Here is a 26,507-nt window from a genome sequence, read left to right on the forward strand (position 1 = left end):
GAAATTCGTCTTTCAGGTATGTAATAAACGATCTTCGCACAAAATAATGTACGATACACGAGCGGTATGTTTGTTTTCATGTTCTCGGAAATTAAAAAAGCTCAACTACGTTTCGCTTTTTCAATCTTTTCCTCGATCATGAAAACGTCAACATACCGCTCTTGTAACGTATATTACTATTTTCAATCTTTACTTATGTTTAATTATTTTACAACGGTAACAATGATGGTGTTAATGATGATGATGATGATGATTATGATGCTGATAATAATAACAATAATAATAATAATAATAATAATAATAATAATAATTGTTGTTGTTAATCAGCTGTCCAAACTCAGGTCTGAATCTCAAACTGATACCAACAACGCATCACTCATGGGACAAGTAAGCCAGGAGATCATGGGGTAGGATAGCCAGTTCCTTTATCTCTCTATTCCATAGATCACTGACTAGTAACGTATTACACTAATCAGACTTCAGATGTAAGCGAACTTATTGTTCTACCTGACACATACCGTCAAGTGTGATGCATTGTCCGATAATAGATGTACTTATCAGCCAAAATCTCAATCAGAGGTAGAAATAATAATAATAATAATAATAATAATAATATGATAATAATAATAATAATGTTTTTATATTAATAAAAGGAATGTCGTCAAAGAATTACAAAAACTAATTTATTGAAAATATGCCATTAAAATATTATGTATGAAAGAAAATACATCAGATCAACAATACAGATTTAACAATACATCAACATTTGAAAATGACGAATACCGATGATCTTGATCAGCAGTTGGGAGCTCCAAGTCAGACAGCCAGATATTTCGATGAACACCGCACGCTGCTAAGAATGCAGGTAGGCCTATTTGTTGTCTGCACATCTGAGTAAACCTTCAAAATTTGAAACATAATTAATTACGACTACTACTCTATATTTCATGTTATATTCCCGTTGTAAATTCTGAAATTAAGACTGGACATAAAAGGCTCAATTCACTGGGAAAGAAATATATGTCTCATTGTAATTATATTTAGAGCCTAGATTTGTCATAGATGTACAGAATATATGATATTACATCACTAGCCGCACAAAAAGCTCCGTTTTATACGGTTTGTGTCTTTGGTACCTAGCCTACAACCTTTTTTAAGTTCAGTCTTCAAATATTAAGTTTCCTTTCGTAAAGAGTGAAGATAAAGAGGTCTGTCAGTGGAGTTATACTTCTGTCAATTATTCTGGCAGCACAAGGAAGTTCTATTTGTTCTTGGAAGTGTGAAACACAGAATGAATAAGCCCAAAGTCACTAATGTCACTTCTCAATGAGAGGGTCCTGTCCAAAATGTGCTTAATGCAGTTTTTGATGAAGCTGAGTTATATACCAAATCAGGTATTCTGAGACATTACTAAATGTAGTAACTATGGGTATAAATTTTACCATTTTCTCATATAAAAATTCTTATAAAAATAAGGCTCTGCTGCAAAACTACTTAATGTATGATACTCAGTATCAGAATATATCTAACGCAAAGAGAAGATAATAAGAATGCAGGTTTTAAGGTCGTTAGAGACGCATGTGTTTTCATTTAGTAATTTAACAGCGTTTGTAGACTTCAGCAATTCTTTCTGCAGTGTCATTAATTTATTAAGGAGAAAATCTGTTTCCCTAACAGAAGCGAACATTGTTTACACATACTTCTTTCAACATTGAATTTATTTTTGACTCCCTCCGTGGTCTGTTGGTCAGCATGCTGGCTTCCAGGCTTCCAGATCAGGAGGTTCCGGGTTCCATTCCTGGGCTCGGCTCTCGGTGAACGTTTCTTGAAGAAGAGGAATTCTATGGGTGTTTAGAGTCTGGAAATTTGTATGAATGTGAGTGTGCCGGGTTAATATTAATTAACCAATCATCACAAATATAAAAATAGATCAGGACTGTCGCTGGGCAGTAACCTGAACACATGTTTCAGCGTCACATTGTTGACAAGTAACTCCATCTGTTAGCACAACCATAAAGCATCTAATAGATGCTATAGAGTTACCAACAACGAAGAAAAAAACATATTTTTATTTTCTTTAATTATTTACTTAGGTATTTATCTATTTATGTACAAAAAAAAAAAAGAAGGAACATTTTAAGAAACTCATTGTTGCATTTTTCGACATTACAACAACAATAGCTGCTACCGGTAACAATGAACTGTGGCGGCGGTCATTTAGGTTAAATGCAATAAGTTACATCACATTCCTGTTAGAGATTCATTTTTTCACAAAAGTTTAATAATACAAATTGTGCGTGTATAAAGGTAATTTCACTGAACTAATTGCAGCTAAACAAGCATACTGCTGTTATTCATTCATAGCGTTATAAACTTAAAGCGTGAATATTAGTATCAACAAATCATAAACTTGTTGTTTGTAATCAACTGTCCAAAGACAGGTTTGAACCTTATAAGTAACACCAATAAGGCATCACTCATGAGGCAACTAGGCCAAGAGATAATGGGCAGGATGGATAGTACCTTTCCCCCTACATCACCGATTAGCTACAACGCGTAAATATTAGTATCAACAAATCTTCGGAGCACGTGTTAACTGTTGGGGAACAAGTGTTAGGTGAGCTTTTGTTCGTAATCTTTGATGGAAGATTTTATGTATTGTAATATACCCAAAATCCTATCGTTTATCAAGATCTTTGATAAAATACTTTATCATATTCTTTGTCAAAGATCTTTGATGGTGTAATAGCAGTCTCCAATGCCACCACAAGGACCTTTACCATGCGATGTTGCAAATAAGTGCCATTCAGCGCTAATTCCATAATCGTCTTCATGTAAACAGATATTTTTAAAATTTATTTTGTTTTTGTATTGTGAACTTGGTCCATCGAAAAAATAGATAATTTTTTTTTCATATAATTGAATTCTTGCTTTAAGAAATTGATTGTTTTAGGTGAAATAAATGAAAGGAATCGGTGTCATGTTTCATGCTTTCTGAGATGACAAGAATACTTCTGTCACGAATTTCTGTGCCTTCTTTGATTATATGAACTACAACAAAGGATGTATTGTGGCTTGGCAGTTGTTCCAATGCACATATTGTACTGAATCTTGTATTACAAAAGAATAATTTTCAGAAAAGTCTGCAATAACTATGTAATTTTCACGTTGTACATTTTCTCTGCATTCCGTAAAACTTTCGGCGCGAAGCCTGCTAGCACACGTGTAGGCCTACTCGTACGTGTAGGTCTACGGCCGCAAATGGTCCATTAGCTGGGGATCATGAGCGCTTGCATGCCTCCTGAAAATAAAATGTTGCAATTGTACATATGTATGCCGAGCGGCTGGCAGTTCAGTACAGGTATTCGATAGACACAGTGTTTTTTTTTAAGTGTATCAACTTACAATATCATTCACAGTTCAGGAATATCATATGTTATTAATTTATGGAGAAAGTCGTCGTAATTCAAGTGCAGCAAGAAAGAAGTACCGCCAACGTTTTTCGCAAAGAAGGTTACTTAACGTATACGAACTTTTATAGTAGTTTCTCAATGATTGTTAGAAACTGGGAGTCTCTTACCCCGTTTCGAAAACCTCACAACCAGAAATCTATTTAAAAATGATACTGCTTTACGGAAGCGGGAGATATTAAGATTTTGCATTAGAAAAAAAAAGTTCGTGTTATTTTGTGCAGTGAAATACTATTGCTTATTTTTAGAGATACAATAAAAATGGAGCAATATTGTTAAATAAAATGTAAATTTAGCTTAATGTTCTATTAATTAGATTGAAAGTTTGTATTTGCTTCTCCTTTTATGTAGACAACAGTTGTCTTAGTCCGCCTCTGTATTAGAACAGAGAATCATTCTGTTTTGTACCGGTATATCTGTACCCGCTTGAGGTATACTGAGTACTTGTAAACCCTTCCTTCAAATCCAGTAACATTGCCAAACGTCTAATATTGTGAACTTTAATAATTAGTTAAATATTGCAATTAGAAAAATATTGTGGGGACATTTTTTCTTCCTTATGACATGAATAATTATCAGTTAGCCTAAAATAATGGCTCTTACCCCTTAAAACCTGTAGTGTTTATAATATTCAGAATTTTCAAAGATGATAGAAACTACAAGGCTACAGTGAAAATTGGCACAACATATTATTCTGAACTTCTTGCACCATTCGAACTACAGTATATCACTCTCAAGTGAATCGGGCTTCAACAAATGTTACTTACTTATTTCTCTCAAAATGTTAAATTTTATTTACTTTCACTCTCCCAGTCTAGCCTATATCTTGTGGGCTAACACCTGCTTTGAATTGTACAAAAAAAACGAAAATGTATAATAATAATAATAATAATAATAATAATAATAATAATAATAATAATAATAGTAATATACTGGTATAAATATAACGACTTAATTACTATATTATCAGTGGCCGAATTGGGTCGGTATCAGCCGGTATGGCATACCGGAAGTAAAATAAGATACCGAAAAGCATACCGGTAGTAAATATTTAAAATTGACTGCTATTTAGTGAAGCTGATCACACAATCAATTATGCTAACAAATAGTGCCGTCATACTCTGTACCCTCTCATAGACATGGGTACAGTAGTACAGTGCGTGATGTATTATATTTAGTTCGCGCCTGGGAGCAATGCCTTATTTAAGAAATCCCCAAACTAGTTGTATCACAAGACAAGTCTGTGCATACCGGCAGTAATTTATTTCCAATTCGGCCACTAGAAATAATTTAATCGCAGAGTAAACCAGAATCTTCTGTAAAACTACTCAACTGTATACCAATGTACAGGGTTGAAGTGAAATAACGTTGAAGATTGAAAGGGACGGTACGGTACATGTAAATGAATAGAAAACTTATATTACATTTTGTGATGAAATGCACGGTTAATTATAAAATTAAGTTTGAAGTTCAGCAGTCCGGTAACATCGCCGCTAACACACACTACTCGTGAGCAGATGTAAGAGGTCAATGAACTTGGTGTGTGTCGGTAGGTGAGCTGCTCTCTGCCAAGTCGTTGTCAGTTGCTCGCATCGTGCAATGGCTTGAATTTAGAGGTTTTCAAAATTAAATTTACAGGAAAACCGTGCATGTTATTGAAACACGCCAGGTGAATAAATTGTTCTTTATTAGATTCCCTATCGATATGGACAAAATCATGATCCTACTTTCAATAGTTACCGAATAACAGATTGCTAAACATTTGAGGGGAGAAAACTTTTTTTTTTTAAACTTTTAACTTTCAACCAATATGATATTATAGTTTTTTTGTTACATACAACATGAGTTATTCGCTCTGGAAAACTGCAAGGTTATTTCACTTCCACCCTGTATAAAATATATGTTGAATATTAATTCTCCCCTACCTTGAAACTTTCTTCGTTTGGAAGGCAACTTGATTGGACATCTCAGATAATCTCTTCATATTTGAGGGCAAAGAAAATGAGAATATTTGTTCTCACTATAAAGGGTTGATATGTATAATCTTTCACAATATCTTAATGTATTTCAGTCGAATTCATCAACCTATTTAAACTGATCTCTTCTTCCAGCATATTTTCAATACTGCACCAATGTCTTTAAGTTCTTATATATTCCCACATACAGTGTATATATATATATTTTTTCTAGGGTATCATGTAATGGATCTTGATATCATTCTTCTGATAACTTTTGCAACGCTGCACAATTCTCAAGAAGCTCTTCTGTATTCAATTCATATTAGTATCGCTCCACACTTGTGACGCTGTTCCCTTTCTTCTGAGAATAATAACATAGCTGTGCAAATCCCAATGTGTTCATCTGCAATCCGTTCACATGTATCGTATCACACATCTCATGCTAATGGTCCTCCTCCCAAAATACTTCCCAATGCCATTGTGCCATTCTACATCCCGTACATTACACAAGTGATACCAGTCCCATTCTTCAGACACTTTCCCGTTACTGCATCACTCTTACTGTACTCCTTCAATTCTAGTTCATAGCAGCCCTCTATAACGCAAGTGATTCCAGTACAATTCATCCCAGGACATTTTTATTACAGTACTAATTTACTGTCCTCCACCATATTCCGTTCATAGTAGCGTCGTATAAAACACGTGATGCTGATTGTCTTCTTTCCAGCACAATTTTTACAACACAATATTTACTGTTCTGCACTATATCACGTCCGTAGTAGTGACGTTCAACACGAATGGTTCTGGTTGCTTTCTTGCCAGCACAAATTATTACAATACTTATTACCGCCCTCCTCCATGTTCCATTCATAGTAGCGCGATGCAACACGAGGTATTCTGGTTGCTTCCCAGCACTATTTATACAGCCCTCCTCCATGTTCCGTTGATAGTAGTGTGGTGCAACACGAGGTGTTCTGGCTGCTTCCCAGCACTATTTATACAGCCCTCCTCCATGTTCCGTTGATAGTAGTGCGGTGCAACACGAGGTGTTCTGGTTGCTTTCTTCCTAAGTTTAGTGTAATGTGTGTTTAATGAATGTTTGGTTTCCTATAATTTTGTATGGTAGTATTAACTGAAATTTTGTTTTGCAGAGTAGGTTATCATACTCTGCCTTATCGGAACTAGAATTTTGAATACACTAACAATTTAGATAGGTATATATATATATATATATATATATATATATATATATATATATATATATATAGATAAATTAATGTAGTCCTCTTGTGCCGGTTGGTCGGGCAGGACTTGGCGCTGGAGTCTCGTGCCTGGTGGTCGGGCAGTTCTTAGCGCTGGAATCTTGTGCCTGATGGTCCGGTGGTTCTTGGCCCATGCCCCTCTAGAGGACATGGCGCTGGAATCCGTGCCTGTTGGTCTGGCAGGACTTGGCGCATGTAACTGCAAACATTAACCACTTAAAGAACTAACAGCACAAAATATGCTTCTCAATGTTAAAGTATAATATCAAATAATACAAGTCTCATTACCGGTATAATAAAATGTTTGACATGCAACATTCTGGAAGAAAGACAATGTATCATTTAGGTACGAAATAGCCCCTTTCTCTGGTGTTAATCATAGCAGCACAAGACTGTGCAATTATTAATTTCTGTGTTCTGTAAGTTCAAGTTTATGCTTCGGTGAAATGAAGATTTAAGAAATAATTTTGATGTCATGACTCCGCACAATTCTGGAAGTGCCTTATATATGGTCACAATGTCACGTGAATGGCCACAGCACGCTTTGTGAGAACTCGCTTCTTCATGGGCTATAAGCTGTCGCTGGCTTGAGACGAGAATCTATTGAAGATGAGAAGAGACGTGGAGGACAAACAATAGTGACTGAGAAAGGCAATGAAGAGTGGAAGCCATGACTGAAAAGAACCCAACTTTGATATTTAAAGACATAGTTGACTCTAGTCATTAGTTAGCCGAGTATTTCAGCAATCCATGTACGCCTCAAATTACAAAAATATCTTCATTAGGAGTGTAGAACATAACAAGCGAGAGAAATATTATTATTGTATTGCATACTGTACTGTTTCAACGGATGTACTCTAGAACAATGAGAGGGGTCGAAGGTGACTTACAAAATAAGATAAATAAACGTCTTAAAATAAATTTACGTTGCATTTAGAAACATAACATTGAACATAGAAAAAGAACAGCAGTTTAAGATAAAAAATAATAAAATTCGATAAATTCACCTGCTTTTAAGAAAGTAGTTTCTCAAATATGAACTCTACATTCACAAGCTGTTATCATTTTCAATTTGTCTATTTTATTGTGATGGCAATCATAGCGCTACAATAAAATTATTTTGTATAAGCAATAATTTGTAAATACTACAAAAAAAATTAAGAACTCCTTTGGAAGCTCGAGGTATTTTTCTATTATTTTGACCCAAAACTGGCCTACGCTCTGCGAAAAAAAATTACAGTTTTAGCATTCCATCATTACGTACATATTTCTTTAATATATATTTCATTTTGTGGAATTACAACCAGTTGAATTCAACTGTCTAAAAACGGATTCAGTATCCAAGACTGACGTAATTGCTTTGCGTTTTTTCCATAAAATACTGAGTAAGTTATTGTTTAAAATTGTTCGAGCTTAACTGCATATCTACAAAAACAAACGCTCAATCATTATTTTTGTCGTATTATAGCGCATGTAGCTGTATTTTCCATGAGTTTTAAATATATTGCAAAAAATTATATATATATTTTTTTTGTTAAATAATGACTAGAAATTGAGTTTGCTTATAAACTTATAAATCCGGCGATTTTATCTCTGACTATTATAATGATAATACCTTGGCTTGCAAGCTACTATTCAATGTATTTAATTGATCGAAAAATATATCAGCAACGTCAGTCTAAGAAGCCAAGGAGAAGTGCAAAATTGGTTTGCATATTTCTATTACTCGTCTTGCAGATATCGGTATATTAGAAGTTGGGTGGTGTGACCTAATTTTGAGTAAAATTATTGTTATTTTCGATTTTACAGGATTTCTATATTTTGAATTGAGTGGAGTACCGGTACGATAGTAGGGAAGTTGCAAACAAATGTCTAACCGAAAGGTGTCGCACCTTCATAATGTTTGGGAACCACTGCTTTTGAATATAGGTAAGCAAATTGTTCTGGCATTTATGATCATTCGAAGTCGAGCTGGAGGAAAATATATACATAGGCCTAACTTACAACTCTGATCTTCAGCGAGAACTCATTACGAGCTTATGGTCAATAAATAGACTACGTCATTGTTATAGTATTATGCTAGCGCTTTAACGTGGCCAAAATGATGTCCAGCATTTAGGCCTACTGGTACCTAATACACTCCAAAATGTCACATTTCTGCCAACAATCCGCGATGACTTGAAATAGCTACTACTTTACTCCCACCGTTGATCTTCTTGACATTATACTTGCGTTTCCGCATTGAAACTCAAAGAAATGAAGATGGAAATGTCCAAGAAAAGCATTTGGCATAAAATCCATCCCGAGGGAAGTTTTTTAAAAGGAGATATTTTTGACAAGGTTAAACTTCATTATGTTAATACGTTACTTCGAATGGTACATATTTCGAAGAGTATGTTTCATTATTATGGAAGCAAATAAGTTTCAAAATATCTGTTATTCTGTCTAGAAAATAAATCTGAAAAACCTTTGTTTAAACTTAATGAACTTAGTCCGCAGCATTTGCTGCACGAGCCACTAGTTAAAATATATTCTTACTACAAAGAGGGCAAATAGAATAATAGTTGAATCAAAGTCTATAGAATCGTGTAAACAATTTTAATAGTAAATTCTGACCTTAATAAATCAATACACATTCTACTCTTTAGTAAACTTTCTCTTATGTAGTAAAGAAATTTTCCAGCTACTTTGGCCATACACAGTATAAATATCCGCATGCTATAAAAAATAAGCAATTTGCATGACAATAAAAATTTTCAATAGTCTTCCTGAGAACATTAAAAATCATAACCCAAACCCTGCATTATTTAAGGTAAAGTTAAAAAATTGCTTAATATCTCACAATTTCTATTCTTTACACGAATTCTTGACATTTGACAGTACTGTGTAATATTAATGTAATAATCTTCTATGTATATTTAATACATTATTAAATGGTAGCAGTACTGCATTGTATAAAATGTTATTGTATTCATTAAGTATATATTTCATATTTGCATTTTCATACGTTAGACACAAGAATTGAACCTGTTCTTTATTTTAACTGTAAAGCAACTTTAAGAATATTAGCCCCAAATATGTCTCAAACACCCTTAACCTTTGTTCCTCTCTCAAAGTGAGACTTCAATTTTCACAACCATACAGAACAACCGGTAATGCAAGCCTACTGTTTTATAAATTATATTTTTCAGATTTTTCGAAAGCAGACTAGATGATAGAAGCTTCTCAACGAAATAATATCAGGCATTTCCCATATTTATTCAGCGTTTAATTTCCTCTCGAGTGTCATTTAAATTTGTTACTGTTCCTCCAAGGTTCTTGAATTTTTCTACCTTTACATAGGATAAATTTTAAATTTTTATATTTCCATTTCGTACTATGTTGTGGTCCCGAGACATAATCATATACTTTGTTTTTTTCGGGATTTACTTCCAAACCTATCTCCTTACTTACTTCAATTAAAATTTACGCGTTTTCCCCAACCGCTTGTGGATTTTCTCCTAACATATTCACGTCATCCGCATAGACAAGCAACTGATGTAATCTGTTCAATTCCAAACCCTCTCTATTTTCCTGGACTTTGCTAATGACATATTCTAGAGCAAATTTAAAAAGTAAAGGTGCATCTCCTTGCTTTAGACCAGAACTGCATAACACTAACAAAGATATTTGATAAAAGAAGAGTGTTTAGAAACAAACAGCGGCACACCCACTGGGGAACTACTCGGGGTCAAGCTTCTTAATGATGATGATGATGATAATAGTAATAATAATAATAATAATAAAAGAAAAAAATAAAGAAAAAAAAAGAAGGTGAAAGGTTTTAATGCTTGACGAATCTGTATCTATTAGTATCTACAAGTATTTTTGTGGGAAATGTGTGATGTTTGAAACAGTTTATTTTTAATAGGTTTCTATGTGGATAATTTTTGTTTAGATTTTGGAAAGCTCAAACTTTCGATAATGTTCGAAGTTATGTAAATTTTATTTGGACAATATTTAGTAGCCGTAAACTTTCCCAGCCAGCCAATCACATACAGTGACGCTGTCTGTACTTCTGAGTCCATCTACGCTTTGCGTACAGCTTTAATGTCCGTCTCAATATGATTAGCTTTCCCATGGTTATATTTTTGGGTGTGCCACTGGAAACAAGTAAAAAATGGTAAATATGAACTCACCAAAATTGTTACAGGCGAGGATGTTTCTTGCCCTCCTTTCTGTAAAGTAAAGAAATGATAATCTGTATTACAATTCAAGTCATTATATCATTTGTTTAAAGCCAGTCAGATAACACTAATTAGGTGGGAAGTCTTTGTTGAAGTATTAGCTGTCATATCCAGGTATAATCATCTCCTCTTGCGCTTCTGTAAAGAAATAAAGTGACATTCTGTAACATAATTCATTTGTTTAAAGTCAGGTAAGTAACATTAATTACGTGAAATGTCTTTGTTTAGATATCTTGTCCAGGTATATTTTCGTACTGCTGTTCTGCAAAGAAATAAAATAACGATCTGTAATACAATTCAAGTCATTAAATCCTTTGTTTAAAGCAAGGTAGACACTTTTATCGTTAATAAATTAAATCGTCATTTGTAATATAGCGTGGCTTCTTCCTATTTCGCCCACAATTTTTCAGTGACACGAATTGTTGCCAAGTATAATCTCTCAACGCTTTCATTCCGTAACATTTACGATTCGCGGAACCGCAAGATATCCCGTCCTTCATCCCAGGAACTGTTTTTTCTCAAACATCAGTATTCGAGTCATTTGTTATCTGGCGTAATTGCATGGTGAAAGATTAGTGTTGCTATTGCCCAGAACTATGGTTCGTTTGACATTAGAGACACTAAACAGTGATACCTCTAAGTTTATTATCAGATATATTTGGCAGGGAAGTATTGAGAAATATGTCATTAGTCAGGATTTCTTCCACACAGATGCTTGTTTTCATGGATGACAATTGTTCCCTCTTTATTGCATACATCGCCGACTAGCTACATATTACACTAGTCAGACTTCATATGTATGTACACAATTGTTCTTCCTTTGAAAAACAAATTAATTCATTCGTAGTGTTCTGCCCAGAAGCACGTCTTTCACTGCAACCCTAGCTTTCTCCAACCTTTTCTATTTTCTGGCTTCCTCTTTTTCTCCTCATATGATCCATTACCTTAATGTCGTCAATCAATCAACTGATATCTTCTTCTGCCCCGAACTCTTCTCCCATTCACCTTTCTTTCCAGTGCATCCTTCGGTAAGCAATTTTTTCTCAGCCAGTGGCCCAACTAATTTCTTTTCCTCTTCCTGTTCGGTTTCACCATCATTCTTTCTTCATCCACTCTTTCCAACACAGCTTCATTTCTTATTCTGTCTGTCCAATTCATAAACTCTATTTTTCTCCATATCCACATTCCAAATGCTTCTATTCGCTTCTCTTCACTTCGTCTTAATGTAGGGGAGACTCGTCCAATTTGGCAATATTTGTATTTTGACACAGTTTGTAGTTACATATTCTGAAATTAAATATTCCTCTATTATGGAATGTGTTTAAACATTAAATCCCAATAAACCTCTGAAAGAAAATTCTACAAATCTAAATTACTTTACACATAACACACTAATAAATAACAAATGATATGTTTCCAGATTTGGTACTTCATCAGGATAAATTGGCAATAGTACAGGGGTAATTTGGCAATAGGATTAAAAAGTAAATTTTTCAAAATAAAACAGTGGTACAAGGTTTATAAGACTTAATTTACTGGGACAAGAAGTCACTAAAAAAAAAAAAAAATTGAATGGATTTTTCCGACCACTCTTATTAACTATATTGAAGGGTTGTCTTCTAATTTCTTTTTCCGATAGCCCAAACCCAAGTTCTTGCATTTTGATTACATATGTCACCAGTTTTTGATCTTCCTCAACGGTCTTCCTTTCTTGGGAATGACAACGTCATCGGGTCCTGAGGATGCATACAGAAACCTCTTTAAGTTGTTAAAGGGCACATTATACTTCTTAGAAGCCTTATAAGTCGACGATCTATTTTTCAAAACACTCCCAACCGCAGCCCGCAAATCATCTTTGGAATATTTTTCAGAATAATGTCTTCGTTCCCTTGGCATATCTGCAACACGCCACACACAGTGCTGCATTGAAGACTGTAAAAATCCCTCACACGTCCCTACTCTTAAATTTTACCATCGAGTAGACATTATTGTTCAAAGAGAGCAGCAATATATCACTATAAAGGAAAATGAGTAATTCACACTACCCTGGAGAAAACCTTTTTTGCTAAGAAGAACATAAAACGAGCTAAGGCCTGATGACAGAAAATATTAATTATATAAACGGCTTATCTTATAATATGGAATCTCAGCTTTTGATATATAATGCACAAACTTACGTAGGTAATGAACAACACTTTCTTTCCGTCTTTGTATACACACGTCCACACAATCACCACGTTCACAAGGAGTATTCAACACTTCTTTCTATTAGCAACAATATGTGCCACTATAATGCGCGGATTCGAATGAAACGAAAACTAATAGTACACTCAGACAGATGTTGCACTCTATGAAGGTGTCATTGAACTTCTTAAAACTGTGGAGGAAATTTGGCAATAAAAGAAATACAAGAATATTGCCAAATTTCCCATATTGCTAAATTTGCCGAGTTTCCCCTACATGTTTCTGCCCCTTACAATGCTTCACATCAAAGCACTTCACTAGTCTCTGTCTTAGTTCTTTTCTCCAGAGGTACGTAGAATATGCTCCTTTTTCTATTAAAAGTTTCCTTTGCCATTGCTATCTTCCTTTTGATTTCCTGACAAAAGCTCATGTTACTGCTTATAGTACATCCCAAATATTTGAAACTGTCCACTTGTTCTACTGCTTTATTTAGAAATCTCAAATTTGCTTCCTTTATTTTTCTTCCTATGACCATGGTCTTCGTCTTGTTTACATTTATCTTCGTCCCATACTTCACACAGCTGTCATTTAACTCCAGTAGCATATCGTTTAATATTATCTCCTCTCCTGCTAACAACGCTATATCATTAGCAAATCTTTTGCACTATTTATTCTTCTTCTTCCTACTATCACTCCTCCCGTGTTCTGAAAACAGTTCTTCACTAAATCCTGCAGGTAAAAGTTGAACAGGGTAGGCGATAAAGGGCGTCCTCTCCCTATTTCACTTCCTTCTGATATTTTTTTTCCTATCCTGAATTAGACTCGTTGTTTCATATAAAGATTACTGAACAGCCTTCTCTCGTTCCAACCCACAACTATTTTCTTTAGGATCCCCATCAGTTTGTTCCAATCCACTATGTCAAAAGCCTTTTCTAGGTCCACAAATTTTACATACGCGTCTTTATTCTTCTCTAGGTATCTTGCGCCGATTGTTCGTAGCAGTTAAATTGCATATCTGGTACCTTTCCTTTTCCTGAAGCCAAACTGCTCTTCGTTCATTTCAGAATAAATAAACGTCTATGCAGTATTCGCAAGAGAATAAATTTAATGATGATCTAAACTTGCCCACACTTCTCAAAAGTGGCAGCTGTAAGGTAATATTATATATATATATATATATATATATATATATATATATATATAACATCACACAACGCAAAATATATTTATATATTGATTTCAGATCATATTCAAAGGTGAAACTAAAATTTAATTTCGCTACATATTTATTAAGGACTAGCTGATAGCACCCGACTTTGCCCGGGTTGTCCTTTTGCTTCTTTTCTTAATTAAACTGGTTGTTAGACTTTTCGGAAATCTTAGAAACTCAATTATAGACGACCAAAATGAATTGTTTTTACCAAGATTTCCTCGTCCATAAAGATGAAATCTTTACATAGTGTCATTTACATGAATTAATTAACTTCTTAGCCAAATGACTGAAAAGGATTAACTCAATTTAAAACAACTGTAGGTGAGGCAGCGAAAGAAAATATTTCATCACGTGCCATACGTTCAAATGTTTTTTAATTTATATATATATATATATATATATATATATATATATATATATATATATATATATATATATATATATGTGTGTTTATTTATTTATTTATTTATTTATTTATTTATTTATTTATTTATTTATTTATTTATTTATTTTGGCGTAGTTAAGGCCGTCAGACCTTCTCTTCCACATCACCACAAATACAAATAAAATAATAGAAAAATCAAACTGCAAATAAAATAAAACCAAACGAAAATATATAAAACCTACAACTACACAAACTTTAAATGAGTTAGCTTTGCTTTGATTTTCATTCTCCATTCTCCTGCGCTACAGTCCATGAAGGACCCTGACCTCTCCTACAGCTCTCGTCCAATCTTTCTTGCCTTGAAGTTCAGCAAAACAAAAACGCACCTCTCGGCCCACTTAACGTTAACTCAATGTTCTTCAGATCTTATATTTTATCTCTGCCGGTCAGAGACTGTTAAATTCCAAATTGCTTATCTTAATTGTGGGAGTCAGCGTGTTAAAAATCATTATAACCTTTCTGCCGTCTCCTTTCCTCCCCACCGCGAATGTGACGTTGCACAGAAGCAGAGATAAAGTAATTATAAGATCTGTACATTGATCTTTGCTGTGCTGACAGACATTTTACGTAACTTCATGTCTATGTATGCTTTCACTTAAATTTCAGGAACAGTTGACGATGAACAGGGAATTCCCTTGTTCCCAGTCTGAAACCGTTGGGGTGTCATTGTGAGCCAAAATTTATCTCTGTATCGGTCGTACCAAAGAATCAATATAGCCTATACGTATATTTTAATTTATATTGGAAGATTTTTTTTTACCTCTTGATCGCGTACGCCCGCTTATTGTATTGTATTGTATTGCATTGTATTTGATTGCCAACATTTATATCCATGTAATGTGGACCTCACAATTTTTGTATCCGGTGCCATAATTACGTTCATTACAGATATACCTTATATAGACACTCTTATAATTTGACTTTAGACCCCATTTAAATTGATCATTATTTCCATCTTTAAGGTCCACCTGTGGAGTAACGGTCAGCGCGTCTGGCCGCGAAACCAGGTGGCCCGGGTTCGAATCCCGGTTGGGGCAAGTTATCTGGTTGAGGTTTTTTCCGGGGTTTTCCCTCAACCCAATACGAGCAAATGCTGGATAACTTTCGGTGTTGGACTCTTGACTCATTTCACCGGCATTATCACCTTCATATCATTCAGACGCTAAATAACCTAGATGTTGATACAGCGTCGTAAAATAACCCAATAAAATTAAAAAAAAAATCCATCTTTAAAAAAAAACCTAAAACTTGATTTAGAACATTAAAAAATTCTCACCTTTAAAAACTTAACAACTTGATTTAGATCATTCTAAATTGCCACTTTTACGACTTTGTTCTTTATTTTCAGTACACTTATATCGAACACATACTGTTTCTGATAATACTTGTTACTAAAACATACTACCCCATTGTCCAATAAGTTCATTATTATGTCTGTTTGTTGTGTGCATTTCCTTTTTCAGATCTCACTAATTTTCTACATATTATACTTGCTATCCTAACTAGCCTCCTCCGCCAGACTCCTCACCTATTTTCAATTATCTCTCTCGTTATACTTAACTTCCTATTACACTTCTCTAATTCATTCAGAATTGACACTTTTATCACTCTGTTCTTGATTTTCAGATCACTTAGACTATATCGAACACACACTGTTTCTAATAATAGGGTAAACTAGGGTCTGTTGGACAGTCGGGCATGTTGGACACTCCGTACTTTAACGTGTTACCACGCCACTTGTGGGCACCACAATCAGCTAGAAGTCAATGACGGAAGTAGCCACGAGTGGGGCTACTTCCGTCATTGACTTCTAGCAGAATGTGGTGCCCACAAGTGGCGTGGTAACACGTTAAAGTACGGAGTGTCCAACATGCCCGACTGTCCAACAGACCCTATTTTACCCTACTTATACTAAAACTTATTACACCAATATGCTCGTTAGTATGTCTGTTTCATCTGTACCTTTCACTTTCCGATCTCACTAATTTTCTACATATTATACTGCGCCGTCCTAGCTAGCCTCCTCCCCCATAGTCCTTACCTATTTTATTAGACTATATCGAACACACACTGTTTCTAAAAATACTTGATACTAAAACTTATTACACCATTGTCCAATATGCTCGTTATTATGCCTGTTTCATGTGTACCTTTCATTTTCCGATCTCACCAATTTTCTACATATTATACTTCGCCATCCTAGCTAGCCTCCACCCCCATACTCCTTACCTATTTTATTATCTCTAAACAACTGTTCATAATTCGCAGAATGTCGTGTTTTGTAGCCAGGTTACTTGCTGACGCTACTCCTGTTCTGGGTCCTGAATTAAACTCGTCATTCTTATTCTTCACTTCACTTCTCACCATTTCAGATCTTGCACTGACAGAAAAACTTTCACTTCCCCTCGCAGCACTGACCTTCCTTCCCACTAATCTGGTTGAATCACTTCCCAAATCACTTGTATTTTTACTCGTGTCATTAACTTTCATTGCCTTCGCATATGTTTTCTTCTTCAGAATTCTTGATCTCAGCATTCCTTTGTTCTGTCTCGCTTCCTCCGGCGCAATCTGTAATTCAGCTAATTCTCCGTCGTCTATAGGTACCTGGTCAATGATCTTATTTTGATAATCACTTTCCACCACAATTGCTGATTAAGCAGACTGTCCATCACCTGTCACGATCTTCTCTTAACATCTGTTTAGTTGGGCTGGTCGGTATTAATCCATGCCAATGATTGTCTTCACTTTTCCTACTTTCCAGTTTATGCGATAATTGCGGTTGCTTCATTTTCTTTTTCTCTTGATCATTCCCCTTCCTCACGATTATACTTCCATCAGTTTGCCCGTTCGTACCTTGTGACCTCCTGTCTTCAGATCTCCTCTGCTCTTTTGCATATTGATGTTCTCGCTTCTTCGTACTTCATCCAAATATTGGATGATCTTCATTTGCCTTATAGAATTCTACGTCATAGAATTTCCCATTGATTTTTAATGTCTTAATATAATTTTGCAAAGTGACCATTCGCTCTTACTGCCTTCATGAAAGGGAGTAGTAACTTCCTTTTACATCTGATCTCGTAGCTCAGATCTTTCTCAACTCTCATTCCCGTTCCTCGCACTCTGTGTAAGGCCCGTAACACACTTGCAGAGTTTTCTCCAGCGAGAAATGTGTTGCGAGAAAGAGGCGAAGAGCCTTCCTCCACACACTTGGCGAGTTCTCGCTATCACAGATCACATCTCGCTATGATCATCTATGCAATGCCTTCATGCAGAAAGCATTTTTCTGATTATAGTAATGACTCGTTGGGAGAAATATTATAGGTTATGTATTTACGTATATTGTCGGACTTAAATATATAACCTGTAAGTATATTGTTGTACTTTACAAATTACGTACGAACGCTATGTTGAATCTGAGTATTCAGGTGATGAGGAAATGGAGTTACATGAACATATTTTGTTAATGAGAAGAAAAAGTAGGCCTAAAATTAAAGCCACAAATATCTGAAAATCACATTGTATCTTACGAAAATAAGGGCGAGTTTTGGACACTGGTTTCGATTTGAATGATGATACGTTTAGGCGTTATTTCAGGTTCAATGGACCACAGTTTTTTGCCATTCATGATATGATAAAGAATCCTTTGCTATGTTGTGATTAAAATTATGTAAACTGTTATGACATATAGATACATTATTTCAAATGTTTAATTAATACTATTAAATCTCATCAAAATAAAATATAGCCCTATTTATTTTCAGATAATCTCCAGATTTCTTCTTTAAGTTTCGTGTTTTTATAGTTTTCATCCCATGTATCATATAAATAGGCTTACGAGTGGCATCGTACAAGTTCGATAAGTTTCTGACTGCAATTATCAGCCATCTTTCCTCATTTTCAAATAAAAACTATACAATTTATCGCCACCTCTGATCTTTTTCTACATTCAATCGTCATAAAGAGTATAAATGTTAAACATCTTTGATAAATGTGTCAAGAAAATTCGCTGAGCTACCGATTCCAGCGAGAAACTTGCGCGAGGGTTTTGCCTCGAGCGAGAATCTCTTCCAGTGTGTGGACGTCCATTTGAATCCATGTTATCAATTTTTTAATTTTCTCGCAACACATTTCTCGCTGGAGAAAATTCTGCAAGTGTGTTACGGGCCTAAGTTCCTTAATATTTTTTCTTTGGTTACTATATTTGAGAATCTTATCACAATAGGTATTTTACATCCTAATCCGATTCTATAAGTCTCCTCGATGTCTTCTGCTCTTACCTCCAGTTTGAAGATCTCGTAGCATACTCTGCGTACTCCCTCAATCTTCTCACTGTGTCCCTCTATGTTTAACTTAACCCTTTCAATCTCCTGTCTGTAGTCACCTGATTCATTATTATTAGTTCTTCCTTCATTATTTAGATCTCGTATATTCCGATTTACTACTTCTTTCTCCCCTGCTAAAATTACCCGTTGAACACTCCTATGCATTTTCACTTTCTTGGATTGAATGTTCTTCCGTAACATTTCCTGAGGTCAATGCATCTCTACTTGCAATGTCAGAGCCGCGCTCAACTTGCGTCAGTGCACTACCAGTGCTTATTGACAACTGTACGCTCGCTTATACAGGGACATCATTTTATTTTTACTTCAATTTTTATTGTACCTGAGTTTTTGAATGTACTTCACTCCCACCCCTTCTACTAATGAAGTTCCAACTGTCCTCTACACACAGATCCAAGACCGCATATAGTAAACAGGACTGAGTTAGTAAGTATAGTACGTTCCAGAAATATGTTCGCGTTTTCCAGTGACGCAAGAGCTTTCAATATTGAATCATATTTTCGCACAGGTACTGTCCGTTTGCCTACGTCGCATTCATATTTCCTCCACCTGCTTCTGTTCGCCCCTCTAAAGCAGGGCTGTCTTAGCTCTTTTCTGAAAACATTAATTTCTATTAGGAATTGGACTTTACGTAATATTATACAACTGTTTAAAATAACTTAAATAAAAGGGCCTCGTTAAGTAATTAATTGTCACGTGATTTCCCCCCTTTCTACGATCCTGCGGCATAACCACTTGGACGGACAGTAGATAGCATGTCTGAGTAATTTTATATCTGTGCGGGTCGGGCAGAAGTGAAGATTGAATTTACAGTACGTAAGGTACTCTTTTATATAATAGGTATAGAATTATTTCAACATGAGTTACTAGTACGAAGGACGAAACTTGTAATTGGAATTAGGTATAATAGTCTATAGTGCGATAATATGCACAAAAGAACTGAAACCCGTATCGAAATGAACGGCCACCATTTTCAAAAATTTGTTTAAATACCTATCCATATTATGATTATTCTTCAATTTAACTTCATTCTCTATATTGTACGCTAACGTGCTGTAGACAGTATAATATACACTGCATAATGAATACGTCCACATGGACAGCTCGATTCGTGAGTAAAAACACTCATTGTTAATACTGTGCTGTATTTTGATTAAACAAAAACCTAATGAAAATGATCAAACTCAAAAGCGCGATATTTCCTAGTTTACGTAAATGGATGAACTACATTTCTTTCCTCCTATACCTAGTGAAGTGATTTGTTTGTATATTACGCCAGTATCATCGAACTCCAGTCGTGGAAGGGGTAGCAAACGGCGTTGATCCAGAGGTATAGCCAGGTCAATATTAAAAATGTTAGTAAAAATAAAATGATGTCCCTGTTTAATATCCAGTTTATTTTTTAAATCATGACTTGAGAAATTATATCTCACAAATTCAGAACATACTAGTTATATTATTATTTTATATACAGAATACAGATACAACATAAACTCGCAAGAAGTCATTTTTTAACATAAAGACTAATATTCTGAGAGACGTATGCCAGTATTTTAGAAATTTAGGGTGCTATTCATAGACATTTCGCAGCACGTGCTACTGGTTACTTGTACAGAATTAAAATCATATCCTATCGCTAACACTGGTTTATGAATACGAAAAACGCTGATCATCCACCGAAAGCCCGCGCTAAAAATGTCTATGAATATGGCCCTAAGAGATTGTTCTTTCCACAACGCATAACATACTACATTGGCAACGTGATTATACTGATAGAATTTCGCAGTAATAAATTTTCGACATGAATAATTAATACAATGTTATTTTCAGTGAGCTTACTTACATTCACATACTACATTAGCAAAATTACAAAAGTATCATTGAAGTGCTTTTTGATATGTGTAAAATATTTTTTTTTCACTCCTTTGTACAAAATATAGTTGAGAATGTGGAAAAACACTCAGTTTTTAAGTTAATGTCTGCAACTTTAAGCGACTGTCCTTGAGATTCATTTTAATAAATGGCCATAAATGCTAGTCGCATTGAAATTGCAGTTGCTTAAAATCGAAAGGCATTTTAGTGGGTATCGTAGAAATACTGTACAATAGATGAAAACATCTTCTCCTTTCGTTTTGACAGTTAATATTGTCACTTCTAAAACGTTTTTCATGAGTTTTTTCTCACCAATTCTCTTTCCATTGCATAATTTTGGTGGGTCAGTATTTCGCAATAGTACTATTGGTGATTCAATATTAAGTATTAAATTATGTGTTAGCAATCCTTGTCATTTCAAAGAATTCATTTGGATACACGCAGCCTGCTCACTATGTACAACTGCATCGAGAAATTCATAATACGGTCCTGGACTGCGTAAATATACTTACTTATTAATTGTCTTCTAGAGTTTAGCCTTCATGATGTGTATTAACAATGTAATTTAGTTTCGTGTTATAATTTCCATGGATTCGTGAAAGTCGATGTTGCATACAACAGACAATAATAAAGAAACTGACTGCAGAAAATTGCATTTTAATATTATATATGAATTTTTCACCGTATTTATTTTTAATTTTTATTTGTTTAATTAATTTCACGTTCATTTTCACAATTTTAATGTAGCCTATGTTTTTCTCCTGGTTATGAAGGTTAAATTTGCAAACTTTGGCACAAATCAGTCAAAGCGCGTAGATTTGTATCGAGAACATACATACCCACATTCACTTTTATACATTAAGATACTTACTTCACTACACCATGCAAAACTTTAACGAGTAGAACACGTTTGTGGGCCTAAACTCGGGGGTTTAGAGTCGTAACGACGTATCTACAAAATTCATGTTTTGAGATAAATGCAAAAGAAGTTTTGCAACAACTGAAACACTATCACTGTTACCGCCTATGTTATTGTGTGCGACATATGTGATAACTCATTGTTATTAGAGTACGCCTATGTTTACACCCGCTCAACAATTTTTTTGTATTTAAGCTAAGTGTTACATAAGAAAAAAAAAAGACTGTGTTGTAGATACGTTGTTTTGACTTTAAATAAATTATTCTTTTAGCAAGTTACACTTGATTTTAATATTAATGACAATAGAAACAATGCACTGAAGTATTTGTATATTATTGTGTAATTAGATCTAATTATTGTGAAACAAACGGTTTTCTAAGTCTTTCTTCTCATATTGATTAGCAAGGTGCTGGATAATATGCCAAAATGCTTAAAATACTAAACTGATGGCAATATACCATAATTTACCATAACAAAATGCAATGACTTTTACACAAACCTGTATTACTGAAATAATAGTAAAAAATTGTTATACTGAAGGAATAGTCCTCGGTGATAATAATAATAATAATAATAATAATAATAATAATCCATGTATGGTGGGTCCCTATCACCACGGCATGGCGCGTCCTCAGGTCGCGGATAGAGGAGACGGCCTCCAGATATGGACGGTAGCTGCGAATATATTGAATAAGCAGTCGTGGACAGCCGATAAGGGGTGGTCCTCCAGCTTGGGGGTTGGGCGAAGGGCTAACAACCCATCACCGTAAAAAAACAGCTTGTTACGAATCCCTACAATAAGCCTCGGAATAGGACTGATTCTCTGGCACGACCACAGCAAAGGAATAAGGTTTTGAGATTTGGCACTTGGAACGTAACTAGTCTTTATAGAACAGGAGGGGTAACATTAGTAGCAAAATAACTAGCTAGATATAGAATAGACTTCGTGGGAGTACAAGAGGTTAGGTTCGATGGGAATGGCATATCACAAATAGGAGATTACTTGTTGTATTATGGGGAAGGAAACAATAATCACCAATTAGGAACAGGATTCTTTGTTCATAAAAGAATAAAATCAGCAGTAAAAAAGGTCGAATTTATCAGTGACAGGTTTTCATATTTAGTACTTAAGGGTAGATGGTGCGACATCATAGTTATAAATGCTCACGCCCCTACAGAAGAGAAAGACGACCATATAAAGGATAGCTTCTATGAGGAATTGGAACATACTTTTGATCAGTTCCCTAGATATCACATGAAAATTTTATTGGGGGATTTCAACGCTAAAGTAGGACGGGAGGATATTTTTAGACCAACTATTGGAAAAAAGAGCCTACACGCAATTAGCAGTGACAATGGAGTTAGATTAGTCAACTTTGCCACATCGAAAAATTTAATTGTCAAAAGTACAACATTCCCCCATAAGGATATACATAAATATACTTGGACTTCTCCAGATGGATTGACACACAACCAAATAGATCACATCTTGATAGATAAACGGCGACATACTAGTATAGTAGATATTCGAACTTTCAGGGTTGCAGACTGTAATTCTGACCATTATTTGGTGACTGGAGAATTAAGAGAAAGATTATCAGTAGCCAAGCGAGTAGAGCAACAAGTTAATATTACTAAATTCAATATTTTGAAATTAAAGGACGAGGAAGCTAAGCAAAATTATCAGGTCGGAATTTCGAATAGGTTTGCCACTTTAGGAAGTTCCGACGAAGTTGAGAAAGAATTAGATGTTAATAGCGTTTGGGAAAATATCAAAGATAGTATCAAAATTGCAGCTGAGCAGAGCATAGGTTATTATGAAACTAAGGAAAAGAAACCGTGGTTTGATGAAGATTGTTGCATGGTAGTAGAAAGGAGGAAACAGGCAAAATTGAAATTCTTACAGGATCCAGTTGAGGAGAAGAGACACAATTATTTCTATGAAAGACGGGAAGCAAGTCGTACACTTAGGAATAAAAAGAGAGGTTACCTGAAGGAAAAACTGAATGAGGTAGAAACAAATAGTAAGAATAAAAACATTCGAGATTTATATAAGGGTTTAAAGGAATTTAAGAACGGATATCAGCCAAGGGTAAACGTGATCAAGGATGAGAATGGTGACTTGCTTGCAGACTCTCCATCAATCCTAAACAGATGGAAAAACTATTTTGCGCAACTACTAAATGTACATAGGCCAAATAGAAATGATCGGGACGAAATTCAAATACAAACTGCTGAGCCATTTATACCCGAACCCACGCTTTCAGAAATCGAAATTGCGATAGAAAATCTGAAAAAGTACAAGTCTCCAGGTATCGATCAAATTCCAGCAGAATTAATACAAGAGGGTGGAAGTGCATTATATAGCGAAATTTGTAAACTTGTAGTTGCTATTTGGGAAAAGGAAATTGTACCAGAACAATGGAAGGAGTCCATAATTGTATCTATTTTTAAAAAGGGGGACAAAACCAACTGTGGTAACTTTCGAGGAATATCACTTTTGTTGACGTCGTACAAAATTTTGTTCAATATTCTTTTGAGAAGATTAACTCCGTACGTAGATGAAATTATTGGGGATCATCAGTGCGGTTTTCGGCGTAATAGATCGACAATTGATAAGATTTTTTGTATTCGACAGATAATGGAGAAAAAATGGGAGTATAAGGGTACAATACATCAGTTATTCATAGATTTCAAAAAGGCATATGACTCGGTTAAGAGGGAAGTATTATATGATATTCTTATTGAATTTGGTATTCCTAAGAAACTAGTTCGATTAATTAAAATGTGTCTCAGTGAAACATACAGCAGAGTCCGTATAGGTCAGTTTGTATCTGATGCTTTTCCAATTCACTGCGGGCTGAAGCAGGGAGATGCACTATCACCTTTACTTTTTAACTTCGCTCTAGAATATGCCATTAGGAAAGTTCAGGATAACAGGCAGGGTTTGGAATTGAACGGGTTACATCAGCTTCTTGTCTATGCAGATGACGTGAATATGTTAGGAGAAAATACACAAACGATTAGGGAAAACACGGAAATTTTACTTGCAGCAAGTAAAGCGATCGGTTTGGAAGTAAATCCCGAAAAGACGAAGTATATGATTATGTCTCGTGACCAGAATATTGTACGAAATGGAAATATAAAAATTGTAGATTTATCCTTCGAAGAGGTGGAAAAATTCAAACACCTTGGAGCAATAGTAACAAATATAAATGACACTCGGGAGGAAATTAAACGCAGAATAAATATGGGAAATGCGTGTTATTATTCGGTTGAGAAGATCTTATCATCCAGTCTGCTGTCCAAAATCTGAAAGTTAGAATTTATAAAACATTATATTATCGGTTTTTCTGTATGGTTGTGAAACTTGGACTCTCACTCTGAGAGAGGAACATAGGTTAAGGGTGTTTGAGAATAAGGTGCTTAGGGAAATATTTGGGGCTAAGCGGGATGAAGCTACAGGAGAATGGAGAAAGTTACACAACACAGAACTGCACGCATTGTATTCTTCACCTAACATAATTAGGAACTTAAAATCCAGACGTTTGAGAAGGGCAGGGCATGTAGCACGTATGGGCGAATCCAGAAATGCATATAGAGTGTTAGTTGGGAGACCGGAGGGAAAAAGACCTTTAGGGAGGCCGAGACGTAGATGGGAGGATAATATTAAAATGGATTTGAGGGAGATGGGGTGTGATGATAGAGACTGGATTAATCTTGCACAGGATAGGGAACGATGGCAGGCTTATGTGAGGGCGGCAATGAACCTTCGGTTTCCTTGAAAGCCATTTGTAAGTAAGTAAGTAAGTAAGTAAGTAAGTAAGTAATAATAATAATAATAATATTCCAAAATGCTTAAAATACTAAACTGATGGCAATATACCATAATTTACCATAACAAAATACAACGACTTTTACACAAACCTTTATTACTGAAACAATAGTAAAAAATTGTTATACCGAAGAAGGAATAGCCCTCAATGATAATAATAATAATAATAATAATAATAATAATAATAATAATAATAATAATAATATAATTCGTAGCGCTACAGAACTTTAAGGGTCCAGACCGACCAGCCAGTTGCAGGCCTCAAGCACAGATGCTTAAGCAGAGGTGGAATCTAACTTGAATAGAGGTATCGTGTGATTAACACGATGGTCCCCATACTAGCCGTTATAGCTGGCTTTCTTAACTGGATTTCTCTACTTATCATAGCTTTCCAAAAGTGCATCACAATGCTGATTATCATCATCATTATCAACCTTCATTAACTTTCGCTCCTTTCCCGTCTGTAACATCATTTATTAATTACTTATAGCATTGTGATGATACTGGTCAGGAATAATCCTCACATTGCGTAGATCCAGAAGATCTTTAAGTTTTTGTTTCTGAATAGGAGCTGGAGAGAAAACAAAGGCTGATTTGTGAAAGAAACTCGCATTCTTGTTTTAGTTCTGTGGATTAATACTCTTCTAAACCCAAATTCTTGAGAAGTCCTGTTGCTGTATTCAAAATAAGTGTGTTCTAAGTCTTCTTTCCTGTACTGAAACCAGGCCATCTTGAGCCAATTGATATTATTTACATCAGTGACAACTTTTCTGTCCTTTCTCA

At 35.0% G+C, this 26,507-nt stretch overlaps 1 long non-coding RNA gene across 2 annotated transcripts; it reads right to left on the reverse strand.

The window, feature by feature from the left end:
* Nucleotides 1–672: 672 nt before the first annotated feature.
* On the reverse strand, nt 673–13,154 carry LOC138701842 (uncharacterized). Of its 2 annotated transcripts, XR_011332704.1 has the most exons (4): nt 10,869–13,153; nt 5,396–6,889; nt 1,701–1,858; nt 673–900 (listed from the first exon to the last, which is right to left on the reverse strand). It is a non-coding gene; the product is annotated as an uncharacterized lncRNA (long non-coding RNA). The 2 variants fall into 2 exon arrangements; XR_011332703.1 differs by having other exon boundaries at nt 673–1,858; nt 10,869–13,154.
* Nucleotides 13,155–26,507: the final 13,353 nt, after the last annotated feature.

The sequence above is a fragment of the Periplaneta americana genome, chromosome 1 (assembly GCF_040183065.1).
Source record: "Periplaneta americana isolate PAMFEO1 chromosome 1, P.americana_PAMFEO1_priV1, whole genome shotgun sequence".
Classification (NCBI taxonomy): domain Eukaryota; kingdom Metazoa; phylum Arthropoda; class Insecta; order Blattodea; family Blattidae; genus Periplaneta; species Periplaneta americana.